Consider the following 15,577-nt stretch of genomic DNA (forward strand, 5'->3'; position numbering starts at 1 on the left):
AAGTGCTGCTCTTCACTTAGAGATGTCATTTTCCTCCTCATAACCTCCCTTTCAAGGATGCTGGCCCGCGAGATCCTGGCTGGGCGGTGCGTGCGGGGCAGGATGCAGCTGCAGGTGCACGAGGGAGCAGGGAGCACTCAGCCAGCGTCCAGCCTGCCCACTTCACACCACAGCCACCCAGCCCTGTAGGACAAGGGGGACCTCCCCAGGCCCTATCTGCATTTTCCTCCCCAATTATTCCTCTCCAGGTGGGATGCGCTGCAAACCGCGGTGCACCACCAGCTCCGAGCCTCAGCCCTCCCGCGCACGAGGCTTGGCCACCTGCCCCTGAACTGGAGGGGTCAGCGAGGCAAAGCCAAAGCTGTCAGAATTGCTAAAAGTCAGGGGCAGCTCTGGGAGTCATGGCGAGGTCGTGGCTCCGTTCAGCTGTAATTTCCCAACAGAGCTGGCCCTAGGTGCGAGCAAAGCAGGCAGTGCCTGTGACAGCAGGCTGCTCGCAGCGACAGCGAGCCGGTGGCTCCGAGTACCTGGCCCGAGCCAGAGCCAGGCCAGCTGGGCTGCTGCTGCTGCTGCTGCTGCAGGGTGTTTGGGCACGAGGGAGCACATCTGCCTTGTACAGGAAAAGGCTCGGTCCGTGCATCCATCACTCCTCGCTCCCACCTTTCCCCGTTCAACCTCGGTGCTGCAAAAATCCTGTCTGGCTTTTTCTAATTCTGATCTCAGGCATATTTGCTAGATCCCAAAACAACCACTTTTTGGCACTGGCTTTACTTGTAATGTATTCTGCAAAGCTGTGTCTGTGCTGGTAGCATTGTTTTGTCTGATTATCACAGAGGTGCATGTGGACACAGTGCGTGTGTCAATAACAGCGCTGAGCCATGCGAAACAGCACAAAACACTGCTGCAAACTGGAAGAAATAACAGGGGAAAGACCCAAACCCGTGTTTTTTGTAGCCTGAGGCAGGGCCACATGAGGGTCCTGGGACACAGCCCCTCCTGCTGGGGTCATTGTGGGATTAGTCATTGGGCACGGGGCTCCCCCAGGGCAGAAGCTCATTCCCCACTCCTGTCGGATGGACAATTAACTCCCATTTGCAATCCCAAAGCATTTTGCACTGGAGCTTAGCGGTGGTGTCCTGATTGCGGGTGGGGAAACTGAGGCAGGGTGAGCCAGGAGCAGCCTGCAGAAGCTGGCTCAGCCTCCAGCAGCAGCGCAGAGCATCCAGGAGCCGTCCCCTCGGGCACCGAGCTGCCTTTCTGCCTGGCCAGCCCCGTGACTGCCAGCTGGGCGCCGAGAGGGAGGTCACCGGGATAACAAGTGACACCGCTGAGCTGCTGGGGCTGAAGTGGAGAGGAACTTGCCAAGGCAGAAATAAGCAGGGGGGTTGCTGGATGCATAGCCACTGGTTTTCGGAAAGCTGGGATATTTCTGGTCCATCATACGGAGTATTGGGATGAAAGGTCCTGATCGTCTCTTTTCAGTCATTTTTGGTGCTTTCCATAAAAAGAGCTTTTCCCACATCTGCTAGGTGAAATATGTGCTTGATATGTATGATATGTGATATGCTTTTCCAGTTCTGCAGCTCTTCAGGTCTGTTTGTTTGTTTTCCCCAGTAAAGGTGCCCACTGTCTTATCTGATCTATTCAAGGAGATTTCCTTTCAGCAATTACAGAGGGAACGATGCAGGACCCCTAATGAAAGCCAAGGCACTCTCTGGACTTTCAGAAAGAGGCAACCTTGTTTTCACCAGGTTATCCTGCCCCACGGATAGAAACAAGCTTCAGGCTCATTTACAGAGGATTTCCTTCCACTGCTCCCTAGTGCATGATCATTTGGGACCAGGAGGGGTTCAGAGGGAGCATTTGTAAGAAAAGTGGGGGCACCTGAGCAGACATTTCCATAGAGAAGTCACAGCTGTCAGCAGTGCTGCAGCTGTGAGACCTTATAGGGATCAACACGGTGCTGAGGACAAGATAAAGCAGTGCGTAAAGATGTTGGGGAGCAAAGCAGAGAAAAAGCTGCCCATCTTCCTGCAGCCGCGTCGTGTTGCATCGTCACATTCACCTGCAGCCTTCATTCTTAACAGCATTATTTTAAACTTCAGAACCGTATCCTTATTTTTGGTTACCAAGAGGATCAGCTTTAATGCTAGTGACAATCTTTATGTTTCAATCCACCTCCAAGGTCAATTTACTTTAAATATTTTCCCCAAAAAAAACACCATCATTTGTTTAAAAACGCGCTTTAGTGAAGTCATTTTGTGAAGTGTTTCAAAAATTTGGCATTTCTTCAGGAATCAGATTTTCTTTAAAACAAAATTTTAAGACCTCTCTTAGAGAAATTCTGACTCTTATCCAAATCTGATTCTACCTGTGCCTGGCTAATAAACAAAAAATAAATAAATAAAACAAAAAAGCCCACAGTTTTCTTTATGAAGGTTAATGCAACATCTTTACCAAGTGAGATAGAGGAGGAAAGGAAAGAAAGCTTGGAAGAAATGCTGTAAATATTTGAAGATAAATAGCAACAACCCCAACAACAGTAGCAGCATGTTGTCTGTGAAAGTCTTATCTATTGAACACCATCCAACAAGAAAGGGTAAGGGAGTGTGGGAATTAACTTCGAATTAAAAGTTGAAGCCTGGAAGTTTTGCAGGTTAGACAATGGTACTAACTACAAAAAAAAAAAAAAAAAAAAAAAAAAAAAAAGTGGAGTGTATTAAAATCAAATATTAGAAAAGAAAGTGCAAATAAAACCATACAGGGACCTGGTGCTGGCTGGGAAAAAGCTTAAAGTGATGCCAGAAGCACAGAGCAAATGGAAATAGAGGCTACAGGCATTAGAGGGATAGGACACATGGCTAATGCCTGTAAGCCCCGTAGTTAAACAAGAAAGGCAACAGCTTACTGAAGATAAAACTACAAAGCAGCAAGTCTGTGTCAAACAAAGAACAAGGTGACAATTGGTGGGAGAGAATATCTAAACACCGGACCTCAAGTGCTCAGAGAAATGAGCAGAGAAATTCCTCCCTGAAACCCAAACCACTCAATAAAAAGCTGCAGACTGTGCTGAGAGGGGAATTTAGGGGAGCCTGCAAGGATGAAACCAAATCAGACCTCTGAAGAAAGCCAAAACTTTTAGAACAAAGACAGGGCCGAAATCCCAGATAAAGATGAAGAAGCTGTTTTGGGCTATGAGAAATGTCTCTGGCAGCCACAGGGAGCACAGAGAGGTGATTTATTTGAGGAAGAGGCCTTTTTGTATTGAGGACCCTGGGAGCTGGGTTCAGTCCTGGGAGGCAGAAATCCCTCAGTTCCCCCAAACCAGGCATCTTGCTGTGACCCTAAAGAGAGTAAAAGGAAGCTCAAGGACTCATGAACCCTGACATGAAGAGAAATCCCACCAAAAGCAATGGCTCACTGCACAATCAATTCCAAAAGGGGGCCAGGAGCTGCCTTGACCCTCCAAACCAAACCTGAACAGTTGGTTTTGGGACAGCCACACCAGACTGGGGTTCAGATGCTTCAGTTTAATAGCTTCAGCAAACAGTTGCCATTGCCACACCACAGGTAACAGTCAGGGTAAGGGGAATCAGCTGCTGATGAGCCTGTCAGGAGGGGATCGGCAACAGGAACATATTTGCCCCAGCTGGCAGAATGAGTTAACATCAGACAGAAAGGGAGCCAGGCCCAGATCCCAGCCCTTTCCAGGCACCAGCTTGGACTTTTCTGTCCTGAACTTCTAAATGGTCCTGAAGCTTCAAATTGCTGCCAGCTGGGAGGTGGCAGGAGGGGGCTGGGTAGGGGAAGGTTATAAATGAGCTGTCCAGGGCCTTGCAGGGGGTTGAGCAGGATGGTGCTGTGCTGGGGGAGAAGTGCAGAGCCTGCTTGGTGCTGTTTGAGGAGGAGAGCTGGGAGCCTTGTGGTTTGAAGGCACAGCAGGTGAGTTGGCTATTAGACACGGCAGTATTTGTGAGCATAAATGTGACAGGAGCATAGCAGTGCTAGTTCTGCTGTTGTTGTCCAGGATGCCAGAGGAAGCTTTAAAATGGAGCACAGTGAAATAAAAAGGTGGGGTAGAGAGGCTCCTTTTCCTTCTCTTTTCCTCTTCCTTTCCTGAGGCTCCCCACTAAGTGATGACTTTGTGTAATTAAAATGAACAAAGTAAATGGCAGCAATCCATCTTCACAATCACAGCATTTTCTCCTTCTCTTTGTTGAAGTGCTTTGTTCATCTCAAATTGGTTAAAAAAAAAAAAAGTAAAAGTAAAAAAATAAATAATAAAAAATACAGAAATAGAAGTTGAATGGGTGCCTGCAGGGGCTGTATTTTTAGCAGCTCATCAGTTTGCAGAGAAGCTCAGAGGTTGCAAATTCTAATTGCCAACCTGGAACGTGGAAAGCGGGACAAGTAAAAGAGTGTATGTGTTGTGAGGGGAGTGAGGATTTGAAAGCAGGGGAGGAAGAGATAATTGGCACCTTTGCTGCTTACGAAACGTGGTGGGACACCGTGTGGTGAGGCCATCTGGCTGGTGTTCGTGGCACAAGGGCCCGGTGGAAGGCTCTTGTGGAATCCGCCTGCAGGAGGGATTTTACCTCCTCCCTGGCTGGAGCTATGCGTGTTTGTGTCTGCTAGGGAGAGGCCGGATCAGGATATTTGCTGATGGGGCACATCAGAGCCAACTGAGATGCTGGCTGGGAGAAGGAAGTGAGCAAGTGGGAAGCGATGAAAGAGATCTAACAAGGGGAAGGCAGGGGGTGGTCTCTGGGCACTGCTCTTGGGGCCAGGCCTTGAGATGGAAGTGGGTGCAAGCTCTGTAGGGCTGTGAAACATTAACTGGATTCAGCTTTGTCCTGGGTCAATGCCCCACAAAGTCCATAAGCAGAAGGTTGCTGTGAGAAGGGGTTGTTGATTTCTGGAGAAGTGGGACTCCAGCATGGGACAGCCTTTTGGACAGGACAGAGGCGGAGGTGCTAGGGCAGCCCTGGCACCATCTGACATGAACACAGTCCCCCCATCCCCTCCCCCACTCCCGGGTTTGGCTTTTGTGCTTTGCAGCTCTGGGGCTTGAGTTGGGTGTCCTGGAGCTGCTGAGGGTGCTGACAGCTCAGCTGATGGCTGGTGGGATGCTGGAGCCCATGGGGTTGGAGTAAGGGAGAAGGCTGTCTTGCATTTTGCTGGGTGTTCTGGCAGGTTTTTGGCTTGCTTTCCCGATAGACTATTTTCATCTCTCCTGTCCTACTTCCTTCCACACAGGCCTTGTTTTCCCCCGGGGACTGTAACTAAACTCGCTCCTGTCTATAATCCCAATTGGTTCATCAGTTCTTTGGAGCCTTTCCAGGCGTATACAGAAAGATGATCACGTGCGTCGGCCATCTGATGTATGTACATAAAAAGCTATGTGCAGGCTGGGCCGTGCTAAGCAGTCCTTGCTGTGGGTGCAGTTATTGGTGTCTGGACTTTGCGAGGAACCTCGTTACAGGCAGATAAATAGCATCACAAACCCCGTCTTTCTCTGTGTGAAAGGCCTAACCCTAAAACAAACAAAGCGAGAGATGTCTGGCAGAGCGGTCGTTGCGAGTAACTGCTAATTTGCTGAGGTAATGGGTTATAGGGATGGAAGTAGGACAGATAAACCCAAAAAAACACGGGTGAAACCATATGTAAGCAATGCTGTAAGGGCAGGACTTGAGGGTGAAACGGAGAAAAGTGTGGCCATGGCTGATTGCAAATCAGATCTGATTTGCAGAGTGAACACTGAGCGGAGCTGGTAAGGTCATCCTTCCATATGTATGAGCTTAGAGCCCTGCCGTCGAGCTACCCCCTGACTGTACGCTTCATTGCTGACTTGATCCAAACCCTAGACCCCAGTACAATAGGAAGAACTTAAGAGGCATCCTCACAGCTCAGCACTGGGGGGAGATGTACCCGATGCAGCCCCCTGCTTGTGCTCAGCATCCCCTTTTCCCCTGGCGGAGCTGGCTGTGCGAGCACAACCTCGGTCCTGGCCTTTGGGATGCTGCTGCCTGACAGATTAGTCACGCTGCCGCGCTTCGGCCGCTCTCGGCTGCCTGCAGGGCTGTCACTTTCTTCTTCTTCAAGGAAGAGCCAGTGGGCTGAGGAGGCTCCGGTCCCATCTGCCAGCAAAACCCGTAGCAGGGAAAGAGCAGCAGCTAGCGGGGAGGTGCTGGGAGGGGGAGCAGTGGATTCCCATGATAATTAGGATGGCTGCATCATCACTTATGCAAATAGGAGAAAGAAGGAGGCTTTCTGCCGCAGGCTGCCTGAATGGAGGAGAGAAGGGAAAGAAGGAGCTGTTCACCATCAAGGGAAAGAAACCTGGTATGCACAAATGGGACCTGATCATTTAGGGTGGGTTCTTTCTGTCCAGAAGCTGCAGGAGCCCTTCAGGACGAGTGATTCCTGATTAGTTGGGCTATCATCCTGTCTTACACGCCCATGGAACCAACATGGGCAAGTTCAGACAAATGAAAGCAAACTCTGGTTGTTCCTCAGCCCCTTGTGTCCTTTACATTTCCCAGGTCTGTCTCACTGCCCCTGTGCAACCCCAGCACTGCAAGTACTCGAGGACATCCCTCAACTTCCCCATGTGCCTAGAGGGGCCCTAACTTGGTGGTAGGGCACATAGGTGCAGTACAAATCCCGCTGTGTACAGCTGAGCCCTCGTGGTATCCACCAGCCTGAGCCATCCTCGAGCTGCGTGGCAATCCTTCTTCCACTGCTGATTCCTGGAGACCGCAGCTCCAGTGCTTTCAGTAGGATGAGGGTTGAGCAATGTTGTCATCTTACAATGCCAACCTTTTCTGTGTCTGACACCACCACAGATGTGTTTGTGTTCACTGTTTTCCACTTGCTCTCAATCAGCTTGGCAAGACATCTGTCTGCCTGGTGCAGAGCAGGATTTCAAAGGAAAGCTGCTCGGCAGCCAGCTGTGGCTACCCTCTCCCTCTGTTCGGCTGGACTGCCACGCGAGCCTGCAGCAGGCTCTTTCAAATTCAAAATGTGTGATCCTTGGCCTCCTTGCCTGCGAGGGAGAACTGATCAGACCTTGAAGTCAGTGATGTGAAAGCGGCAGAAGAGTTCTTGTCATCTTCTGTCCATCTCCCCACTGCTTAGCTGGTGGAGTTGTGTGCAGAAGGGCCCAGGAAGACGGCTTTGATGCTGGGGAAGAGTAAGGAGAGAAAACATTGTGAGGTTTTGGTCATGTGGCAGCTCTGTCTTATCCTAATACATGCCTGGCTTCATAGCAGAAGCGTATCTTGCCTGCTAATGTAAACTCAGCAGTTTGTGTGTGGTGAGCTATTTGTTTTGTGTTTGGAATAGACAAAGCCACTCTATTCCCAAAATGCCAATAAACAAACAGCAAAAGAATAACACGAAGCCTTGGGACTTGTCTGTGCGTGCCGGTTTCTGTGTGTAGTGGGAAGTTAGGGCTGGATCTAAGCACGAGATCCATGGACTGTGCACTCTCCGTTTAACGAGGAGGCAGCTACGGCTTCCACAGAGCCCTTCCTAGCTCAGCCTGTGCCAGCTGTTGGGGTGGTGGGAGAGTGTGGCCTGGAGAAGAAGCTCAATATGACATTGACCTTCATGCAATCCAGAAAGTTCCTCTCGTAGCCACCTTAGCCGTATCCTAATAAGATCACTCACCTTCTTTCTGCTTTTCTTGGGGGGGGGAGGGAATTCTCCCAGTCCCAGCTCACTGTCAGATGAGCAGCCTAATCACAAAACCACTGTGGTGTTTGCAGGCTTGACAGGTTTTAATGCAGGGCAAAGACGAACAAGTGAGATGAAGGCACAGCCAAATCAGCGCTGCCGATTAACGGGGGATCTCGTCAGAACTTGTACATCTCCAACAGTTTCTCAGTCTTGGTGGAGCTCTGCTTGCTGAATGAGGAGTCTTTCCTCAGCCCAGCTCAATTAAGCCACACCAAATCACTGAATGTATTTACTTACTCATTTACAGTTTATTCCCCTGTCCCATGACACAGGTAGGCAGATGCTTTTGCAGTCTCTTGTCCCCCTTCTCTTGCTGATGAAGAAGGAATCAGCTCTCCCCTTGCTGCTTCCAGAAGTAGAACCTGATTTGATTGACGTGAGGGCAAGGAGACCTTAAATAATGTCACACCCATGCTGAGATGTCACCGAATGGCATAGCTGAACCAGAAAGCTGGGTGCTGGTGCACCTTGGGCTGCTTTCCTCTTCTGAGGTTGTTGGGCATCAAATCGACTTCATGCAAAAACCTGCTTCTCTTTCTGGGCTGCGTTGATTCAGTTGTACTTGGTCTGTGTCAGCCAGTGGCTGATCTGGGCTTATCCCAGACACAGACAAATGAAGGCTTGTATCTGTGCAGAGCAGGGAGTCACGTCTGAGCAGCAAAACTGTTCCTTTGGCAACAGGCTCTAAAACATCACAGCTTAATGTCTCTCCTTTTGTCTTTAGCGCGGCGTAACAAAGGAATATTAAGGCTGGATGGGTTCTGTTGACATCCAAAACTTTTCCTCTGAACAAAGTGTTCGCAGGAGGGCTCTGGATGTGACAAATGAGTCTTTGCGTGCTGCTCTGTGCCTCCTGTTGCCGTCAGAGGAGAGGAGGAGCTGGGGAACGGCAGAAAGGTCCCAGCAGAGCTCTGCTGCCTGCTGAGAGCCGCAGCAGGGGAAGGGAGGCTGATGGCTGCCTCCTCTCCCACGACTTGGGAAGGCCCGTTATCTGCAAACACCCTGGAAAAGGTGCATTTATGTAAACATTAAAAAGTGAAGTCTGCGGAGTCCAGGGCAATCCATCTTTTAAATCTCGCTTTTATAGCATTATTATGTGAGACAGTCTCATAAAAAGCTCTCTGTAGATGTTATTACATTGCATTGTGGCTTTGGAGAGTGAGCTGAAGAAGCTGTGAGTTTGTGCAACAGCACATGTTAGCATGAGTTATAGTATGTCAGGGGCCCCGTGTTAACGATCAGAGAACCTATTCAGCTCCTTTAAGGTTAATCAACTCGGCATTTGTGTCAGGTGTAATGTCTAATTAAAATGATGGAAGGGGTGTGAATGCCTCCTGGCAGAGGAGGGAAATGGCACAAAGAGGCAGCGTCAGTGCCATATTGGTTTGGAAAATCAATAAGAAGAGCTCATTTTCTCCCAGTGTATCTGCGCGTTTGCCATTCAGTGGGCTCATTTGAAAAGGTGCCAACTGGCTGCCGGGGAGCCCGGGAACCGTGGCGGTCGGGAACACTTCGAGACAGTGCTGTGGGGAAGGGAGGGGATGATGCTGAAGGCCACCTCAGGGGGAAAGACTCTGTCCTTGTGCCTGCGAGGTGAGGGCTGCCTGGGCCTTGGGAAGCTCCGTGCGTGGAGGTGCTGGTGGAGAAGGGATGGGGAAGGAGGGAGAATGATGGAAAGGGAAGGGATGGAAGTTCAGGGCTGGCAAACCAAGGTTGCCTGGGATGCACAAAACTGGCTCTGTGAAGAAGCAGCACGTGGAGTGCCAGTGTGGAAGTATAGAGGGGAAAAAAGTCAGCTTGGGTGTTTCTGTGTTCCTACAACCTGCTAGGAAATGGGTGCTGGTGCAAGGAAGTAAGTAGCCTGGTCTAGGCTGAGAGTGGACAAAACTGGATACACTCAAAAAGCCATTTTTAATTGGGTAATGGCTTTGATGATGAAAAGTAACTTTCAAACTAAAATATTATGAGGAAGAGCTTGTGTGTTGGTGTTTGGGGTTTTGCTTTTTTGGGAACTTGGAGAAAATGACACAGAAGTTGTCTTCAGTTTTGCCTCTCTTAATAACTCTATATAAATTATGTAAGATACTGTAAAAATAGTTTGTTTCCTCATTTCTAATGAGGTGTACCCGTTTTTCAGGACAGCTCTTCTTTTGCTGGTTGTGCAGTCAGTTGGACAGACATCCATCCAAGTAACTGCACAAATGTGTTAAGGCTTTGGATAAATCAATAATTTTCCATCTATGCAGTTACACTTCTCTGCAAATATAAACATTTGCTCATTATCACCACACACAGTTTCATCTCCACTGAATTTTTAATGAGCAGGAATGATAATTTATTCAGTAGCTTTTTTTTTTTAGATAAAATGATGTCTTTTCTTAATGATTTTACTCCTTCTGGTTTAGTTAGCTTACTGCTTTCCCCTGCCTATATTTTCAGTGCAACATGCAGGAGTTCAGACACACTGTGCCTATGTTTAAACACTTTTAAATCACCTTATTTGTGAAGCACGATCAGCATCAGAGAGGCAATGAAGAAAGGCATGGTCCTCTAGGTGGCAATTTAGATCTTCAAGGGCTGAGCTGTCCTCCTGACACCCTGCTGGCTCCGTATTGATGGACGCAGATGCAATATTGTACTCGTAGATTTGTTTGATAGAGGTGGGAGAAATGCAGGTCTGAGGGGGGGTTAAGAAGCAGCACTCAAGTGACCTCGATAGCACGGTTTTCACCTTGCCTTTGAAAGTCCCACACTGAGTTCAACTTCCTTTCTTCTCTTCTCTGCCCCAAATAAAATACCTGTGAGGTTGCTTGGGTGGCTCATATTTATCTGCAATAAATACATGCAATACCTGCTTTCTGTAGGCCAGAGGAGGACAAGGGAGGACTGTAACTGTACATCTGCTGAGCATCCAGGTTGGCAATGTGATCAATAATTAGCCTCTAGAGTTCTGCTGGCCTGCTTTTGAGCCATCAGGCATTAACAACACTTCAGTTTCACCAGGAGCATCAGTCCAGGGTGTGAGAGTGCTCCTTCTTTAGCAGAGGATTGGATTTGCCTGATCCCATGCTGCTCTGCACTTATTTGTGTGTCCCTCGTACTCAGGCCAATTTGCATTAGTGTCTGAGGGGGCAGCCAATTAGCTCCTTCTCACATAGCGTAAAATATGTCATACCTGCATCCCGGTGTAAAGTAGCAATCAGTATGGTAGGACACTGTCCCCAGGTGGCTTGGTGCAAAAATGTAGAGATAACAAAATTAAATGACATTTGTAGCTCTGAAACCTCAGATTGGGTAGGAAATGTTCTGGGATTATCCTGACTTACGACCTTTAAGTGCTCTATGCAATGACAGAATCTCTCCCTGAAAGCTCTTTAAACAGAAATTAATTTATGCCTGACAGTGATTAAAGGGGAAAGTGAGAGGAGATGGAAATTAGCAAATCCATCTCTATTGCTGAGATCCCATTATGATTATAAGAAGAGGGGAAAATCAGCATTACGGGTGTCAGCTGCAATCTGTTGCATTCATTTAGCAGCCCATCCTACCTGGGAGATGTCCTTGTCTGGATGGATATACCTGTCACGCTGGCTTGGCCTGAGATGAATCAATTGTCGAGGTGGTGGAGTAGAGATGGAAGCCATTTGGCATGGTATTAACTCCCATTTTGAGTTTAATGCAAGAACCTAAAGCGGGGTCCATCAAATAGAGTCAGATGAGAAAACTGATTTTGGAAACGTCTCTCAAAGAGATGTTGTTGGAAGCGACGTGATAACAGAAATGGAGTTGTTATTGTGGCCAGGCAAAAGGATGCACATGGGACAATCTTGTTTTTGAGATACGGATCAGACCTTGAAGATAGAGCCTGCTCTTCCTTTGACTATCACGGTAAGATACTTTGCTTGATATTTTGAGAGTGATTATAGCAGCTAGGATGTAAGTGAGCAAGTGGAAAAAGAATTTGCTTACAAAGAGAAGTTGGGCAAAATTTCAAGTGCTTGAAACTCTCAACCCAATTTGTAGTGCATGTCTCATCAAATCTCTAAGCCGCTTGAACAGAGAAAATCCTACTGACCTCAAAAATATGAAATGTCCACTACAGGAGACACTTTGGTACTGACACAAATGGGATCCTGGTTCTTTTTTCTGGTGGTAAAATAGAACCATCCTGGAAAAGGTTTTAGTAATTCCCTCTGAAAAATGCAAGAAGCAACATTGTGAGAAAAGTATTTATAAATGCATAGCTTCTGTCAGTGGGCTTGATTATTACATGCATCAGGTGCAGCTCAGAAGTGAAAAGAAGAGCTCTGATTTCTTAGGAACAAACACCTGAATTGTACCACTGGTGCTTAGGGAGACTTCCGTGCCTTAATATCACAACTGACCTGCTAATTTTGAACTAGGAGCAGTATCCCAAAACTGCAAGCAAAAGATGTGTGATGTATATGATGTAAATGGGTTTTGTATTTAGCTAAAGGCTTGTGTGATTGTCACCATAGAATACTTTATGTTGGAAAAACCCTCTAAGATCATCTGGTCCAACTGTACCCTAGTATTGCCGAGTTCACCGTTAGGCCATGTCACCAAGCACTACATCTGCATGTTTTTTGAAGACCTCTAGGGAGGGTGACTCAACCACTTCCCTGGGCAGCCTGTTCCAATACTTCACGACCCTCTTAGTGAAGAAATTTCTCCAAGTATCTGACCTAAACTTCCCCGATATAACTTAAGATCATTTCTTCTTGTCTTATCACTTGGTGCTTGGGAGAAAAGCCTGATCCCTACCTCAATATAGCCTCCAATAAGGTAATTGGAGAGTGCAATGAGTTCTTCCCTGAGCCTCTTCTTCTCCAGACCAAACACCCCCAGTTCCCTCAGCCATTCCTCACAGGACTTGTGCTCCAGGCCCTTTACCAGCTTCATTGCCCTTCTCTGGACATGCTCCAGGGCCTCGATGTCCTTCTTGTAATGAGGGGCCCAGAACTGAACACAGCACCTGAGGTGTGGCCTCACCAGAGCAGAGTACAGGGGGACGATCACCTCCCTGCTCCTGCTGGCTGCACTGTTCCTGATATGAGCCAGATTGCCGTTGGCTTCCTTGACCACCTTGGGCACACTGCCGGCTCGTGTGTATCTGCGAGCACTGACAAACATCCCCAGGTCCCTTTCCACCAGGCACCTTTCTAGCCTGTACTGCTGTATGGGGTTGTTGTGCCCCGAGTTCAGGACCTGGCATAATGTTGAATAAAGGAGGGGGGAAAAAAAAGGGATAACAGAACATCTTTTTTTCTTCTGTTGTTCTTCCATGGCACACCGTTTGTTTTTTTTTTTCCTTGAAAAATGTTACTGAGGTTGTGCAAGATGTGGAAAGTGCAATGAAACACTGTTCAGGAAGGGCCACAGAACCCATGGTTCAGCATCTGCTTGCCACTGGCTTGTGGTCTCTGCTGTTGTTGGTTTTGGGCTTTCCTGTGGACCTTGATTCCCAGTTGTGAACCAGAGACTCTTTAGAAAAGAACCAGTTAACAAAAAGGTCTCTGACCTCTTCAACAGCTTCACACACTTGTAAATACTTCTCCCATCTCCAGAAGGAACAACAAAAGCAACACTTGTTAAAGCATTGTAATATCCACTGAAGTATATAATACACCAAACAATCAAAGGCCAATTCCTCGTTCAGGCTCAGGTGCCAAAAAATGTCTGAATAAAGCACTTTCTTCCATCCCTTCTTAAGATCCACTGTTTGGAAAGATGCCTCAGCACTTCTCCAGCAAAGATTTATCCTCCTGCTCTATTCAAGGAAACAAAGTGACTTCAGCTTCTTTGTTTAACAAAATAAAATAAAATCAGACACAAACCCAACCTGGCAGGATAAAAATATATGTACATATCAAGAGAGAGGTTCTTCTGCTTTAGAGCAGGAATATGAAATTATGTTGTAAATTAAATTATAGAAAGGGAGAATAATATGAACTGAAAAAAAGATTAGTTCCAAGGCTGAGTTTCAATCATTGGCTTTCCTGGATTGTGCTGGGCCTGCGAGTCGGACTGAGCTGCCCTCAGACAGACATGGGGCCTGGCTAATTAATCTCTCCCTTCTTCTATAATGAATAGGGCCAACAAAGAGGAGCAGAAAAACAGTGAGAGCGAGGGGGGGAATGAAATCTGCTGCGGGCTGAGGCTGGAGAGAGCAGGGGAGCAATTTCAGCAGGCACGGGCTGTAGAGGGTCACGAGGAGCCTGCCTGGAGAATCCTAGGAAAGCTGGGCTGGGAAGGGGAAGCTGCAGGCTTCATCCTGGGCTAGGTGGGAGGAAGGGGACAAAGTTTGTCATCTAGACAAGGTGATTAGCATGGAATTGATAGGGAAGGGGCTGATGTGAAGGAAGATTCCCCAAATGTGTTTATAGAGGAGGAGGCAGATGGTGGAAGCCCTGTATGGAGGGGTCAGGGTCAGCCTTTGGAAGCATCTCATGGCATCCACTGCTGCATTGGGAGGGGAAAGGGGGCCTGGCAAACCCCTGTGTAGACATTTAAACATAATTTGATGGAGTCTTTGAAGCTTTACCTGATTTCTTTTAAATACATGTTTGATTCAGTTGGATTTGAATTTCTCTGCAGAGCAAAGGGACTCCAATGAATGCTGCTGGCAGAGGGATTTGGGATGTCTAATAAAAATATCTGATTTTCAAGGAAGCTGAGCACCTCAGCTGAGATCTGCAGAGCTTTTAGCACCTAGTATGCTCTAGAAATCAGGCCAAACTCTTTCCTAGTGGGGCTGCCAGAACGGAAAGAAGAAGCAGCAAATGGATGACATTGGACTGAATTCACTGGGGCACGTCTGGCTCCCAGACAGAGCTTCCAGCACTGAGCTCAGCCCCTTGGGCTGCTCGTGAAGTTTCTCTGAAGGTACCAGTGGGCCAAGGTGCTGGTGCAAGACATGACAAGGACCAGGGTTGTGAAAAGCTGAGGCCTCTGGCTAGGTTTGTTGTTATTCTAGGGAGGAATTAAAAATACTTCTTTTCCAATGCTTTCTATGCTGGAGGGCATCCTGTGTTTGCTCCAGGCAGCAGGAATGCCTGATCAGCCCCTCTGTACGGGGTGCACCTGGGGCTCCAGCCGTGGCAGAGGGTCAGTCTGGGTAGAGATTTCTGCTTGGAAACCCATCCTGGTCCCCTTTCAGCCCTCTGCTAGCAGAGCAGGCAGGGAATCCTTTCCACAGCCTTGAATCAAAGGAAGGCTTCACCTCAGCAAGTCCTGAGCCTGTACCCCTCGTTCTTTTTTCCCAGCCCTCAGTGAATGTTGATACCTGCCTAGAAACTGAAGCATCCCTTTCTTGCCGGTACCTTGGTGCTCCCTGGCTAGAGGCAGCAGCAGGACAGGCGGGGAGCAGCAGGCAGCAGCCCCAGGGAGAGTGATGAGACGGCAACTTCTTCCCCAGGGATGTGTCGGGGAAAGGGGCTGGCACCGCAGCTACATCCAGAAGAATAAAATGAAGGAAATAAATAAAGGAGGCACAGCGCGTCCTACAAACAAGAACATGTGTCTGCATTTATTAACATTTCCAACGCGGATTTAATTCTCAGCAAAGTGCTCCTGCCTACACGAAGCCCAGGCGTGTTGCAGGAAACCTCTCGTTAAGTTCCATACAAGCCATCTTTTTAGTGCATCCTCCAGGGGAATCTTCAAACAGATTCTATAATTTCACTGATAAATGGCTCTTTTGCAAAACACTATTTACATTCCAGCGTCAGAAAGGCTGGCGACTTTTCTTCCCCCCACCCCTTTCAACTGTCTCCTCCCTGTGCCTTCAGGGAGGGCTCTCTCGCCCACTCCAGGG

General features: G+C 48.1%; 2 long non-coding RNA genes across 2 annotated transcripts in view; both read left to right on the plus strand.

Annotated features, from left to right (window-relative positions):
* Positions 1-15,577, plus strand: part of LOC110354167 (uncharacterized) — a 110,092-nt gene that overhangs the window by 43,413 nt on the left and 51,102 nt on the right. The window lies entirely within an intron of this gene.
* On the plus strand, positions 3,801-15,470 carry LOC113845441 (uncharacterized). Its single transcript, XR_003501001.3, has 2 exons — positions 3,801-3,942; positions 15,027-15,470. It is a non-coding gene; the product is annotated as an uncharacterized lncRNA (long non-coding RNA).

Source organism: Anas platyrhynchos, chromosome 18 (genome assembly GCF_047663525.1).
Source record: "Anas platyrhynchos isolate ZD024472 breed Pekin duck chromosome 18, IASCAAS_PekinDuck_T2T, whole genome shotgun sequence".
Classification (NCBI taxonomy): Eukaryota; Metazoa; Chordata; class Aves; order Anseriformes; family Anatidae; genus Anas; species Anas platyrhynchos.